Genomic DNA, 3361 nt, shown 5'->3' with positions numbered 1-3361 from the left:
CAGTTCAAATAGCTTTGCAGTCTGGTGCATTAACCCATAGCACCATGCTAGGTACAGGGTTAAAAAAAAGTCTCAAAAATATATTATAATAGTTATCTTCTAACGGGGGGAAAAAAAGGGTGGGGGGGGAACCACACATAAATGACAACTAACAGTAAATTAACATTAAGATGGAATTTCGGCATGACCATGTTGAAATAGGAGTCCTGGTTTGGTCCTATTGGATAAGCACTGGACTACTAAACTCAAAGTGGTTAGTTCACACTTACCAGCCACTGCTAGGAAACCCTGTACAGGGTTGGTATGAGTCAGAACCAACCACATGGCACTTAACAACACCAACAATGATGTTAAGAGATCAGGGCTAATCATAATTCCTTCCACACTGTGGATGGAGGTTACTGAAGAATACAAGATGTTATTGATATATACAAGGCAATTTACCTGCACAACATTCTTTTTTGTACCAGCACCTAAAAGGCTTGGAAGAAAACTTTATACCTAAGCATTCATTAAAAATAAAAATACAAAAATGTCAGTCAGTTCCATCTTATAGGACCTTATACATTATAGGACTTAGTAGTAGAATTTCCTCAATTGGGTTTCCAAGGCTTGATCTTTACAGGAGCAGACTGCTACAGCATTCTCTCATGGAATAGCTGGTGAATTCAAATCAACATCCTTTCAGTTAGCAGCAAAGCGCTGAACTACTGTGCCACTATGGTTTCTTTAAACAGTCATGGCGAGGAAAACAATCTCATTATGAAATATATGTACAAGCTTTTAATGCAGTGATTCCTATCCATTTGTAAAATATAATGCAATGAAATGAGATTTTTGACAGATTACACACACATTGTGTGTCAAGTTGGTTTTTACTCTTTGTTGTTAAATGCTGTCGAGTTGGTTCAGACCCATAGTGACCCTGTATAGGGTTTCCAAGGAGTGACTGGTAAGCTTGAACCACCGATTTCGTGTTTTAAACTGAATGTTGTCCAGCGCATTAACACACAGCCTCATATTAGGACTCCAAATATCATGCTACTTAAAAGCTATTCACCAGACTTAAGGAGTCCTGGTGTGGCTCTGTGGGTTAATGCGCCAGACTGCAAAGCCGTTTGAACTGCAAGGTTGGTGGTTCAAGCTCACCAGCTGCTCCTCAGAAACCCTATCCAGGGTCTTTATGGGTTGGAACCGACTTGACAGCACTTAACAACAACAACCAGACTTAAAAGTCTTAACTCACATTCCTCACTTTACTCTTCCCTGAGGTGGGGCTTATCATCTAAACACTGGGCAGTGTTTCCCTTGAGTTACTGATGTCAAGGGGCCACTAACTCCCTAGTAACTGTTCTTGCCTTGACCTACCAAGACTTACACATTACTCCATTCCTTTCATAGGTTCTTATTAACTTATGACAGTAACAAGACAGCCACAGATTAAAAGTACCCAACAATGCTAAAATAGGCAACGGTAATTTCATTTATAAAAAAAAAAAAAAAAAAAACTACTGCAACAGGGGAGATAAAACTAGAACTAAGTCAAGAACTAAAGCAGCTCAACACTGCTGAAATAAGACAGCAGGGTTCTTAATGGCTTCAGTGGGCTAGTGGGGAAATACTGAAGGATGTTGGGGGGTTTATTGATGGGTGACTGAGTTACTGAATTTGTAGTAAGGACGGTTTGGCTCCAATTATTATTTTTTTCTGATTTAGCTGCCTGAATTCTGTAAGGGATGAGGGAATAAAGAAAGTCAATAAGGGATTCTCTTGCTGGGCACCTGGAACAGTGAAAGAGGACTGTCAGAGGTCTAAAGTCAAAAGGAAGCCTGTATAAAATTTAATTAAGCAAAGGAGAATGTAAAGGTCATCTTGACCACAAAATACCAAGGAATTTGTATCTTTAATTAAGATAGAACCCATGCGTATTCTATTTCTTGTTGACTTTATTTTTATGTTAATTTTAGATAAAAACAATACAGAGGCATGATTACAATGAAAACTAATGTTAAGATCTGGAACATCAGACATTAAAGAAGTCCATGAAAAATACATATTCATATTTCCTTTCCAGCATTCTCTAAGAACACTGCTCTCTTGGAAGGGGTTCATGAGCTGTAATTCTCATCTGTCAGCTTTAGGATTTTCTTGTCAGCCATAGTCATCACCCAGCCTGGAGCAAGACCAAAGAAGATCTGCCATGGATCCTTTCAAACACTGAGCATTTGGAAGAGTTCATCTTTTATGATCTCAGATAAAATATAACCCTACTTCTTAGCAAGATCATGTTTTGCTTCATGAAATTTGCCAGATAACCATGGTGCCGTGCCTCGGTCTAATCTGGTACCAGAGCTTTAGATGAAAGCAATCATTTTGGAATGGGTTTACCACATAGAAATAATTGGACAGGTTTGCACAAAATACCACCATTTTTATTTTTTTTTCAGTTGCAGCAATTACAAGTTCTGAAGTCAATTGCACTTCAATATTAACTTTAGCTGTGAAGGTGTCAGCTCCCTCTTTTACTAGCTAGACACCATAATCCCTTCTAAGTGGTTGGATGGTGACACCTCACCCATTGACAAGCTGGGTAAAATCAAAAGGTTGTGTAGAATCAACTCAACCCAAGTCAATAAGATACTGTAGTCTATTGAGACTCAAAGGCTGATATTGGTGTCTGAAGCTGACTCATAGCATTCTCTCTATATGGTTTCCAAGGCCATAGATCTATACCTGAGCAGAAAGTTTCATTTTTTTTCCTGTGGAACTACTGATGGATTGCAACTGCTGAACTTGCTATTAGCCCAATGCGTCACCTAATATGCAACCCACTACACTATCAACCAACTATACTAACTAAAAAAAGTTATACTTCTTTAACTTACACTATCAGGGCTCCTTAAAAACACATTGTTGTTGTTTGGGCTCATAACAACCAAGTATAAATTTCCTATGGCTTCCTGGTAGGGAGCAACTGGTGTGTTTGAACTATTGACCTTGCAAAGAGCAGTTCACTGTTTATCATACAGTTCCAGGACTGCAGAAACATATGAGGAGAAGAATAAATAGAAGGATAGAGAGAAAAATAAAGTCTGGGAGATGGCCAAAATTAAAATTAAATGGTGAGAACAGCGGCATATCACACAGGGCAATAGGAGCGGTTTACCTAGGTAGAGATTAAAAAGGAATGCATGATCTGTAGAAAACATGGAAATAAAATAAAAGACATCTGAGTATTTCCTCTTTTATAAGCACTGGACAACAAGTCAGTTTGAACTGAAAGTTTGGAGGTTCAAATTCACCAGCTGCTCCTTGGCAACCCTATACAAGGTCGCTATGACTTGGAACTGACTAGACTGTA

The 3361-nt window shown here is 38.6% G+C and overlaps 1 pseudogene; it reads right to left on the bottom strand.

Annotated features, from left to right (window-relative positions):
- Positions 1 to 2108: 2108 nt before the first annotated feature.
- Positions 2109 to 3361, bottom strand: part of LOC102831814 — a 2616-nt pseudogene continuing 1363 nt past the window's right edge.

The sequence above is a fragment of the Chrysochloris asiatica genome, unplaced genomic scaffold (genome assembly GCF_000296735.1).
Source record: "Chrysochloris asiatica unplaced genomic scaffold, ChrAsi1.0 scaffold00022, whole genome shotgun sequence".
Classification (NCBI taxonomy): Eukaryota; Metazoa; Chordata; class Mammalia; order Afrosoricida; family Chrysochloridae; genus Chrysochloris; species Chrysochloris asiatica.
Note: the sequence above shows the minus strand (reverse complement) of the source record. Positions and strands in the feature narration are given on the sequence as shown.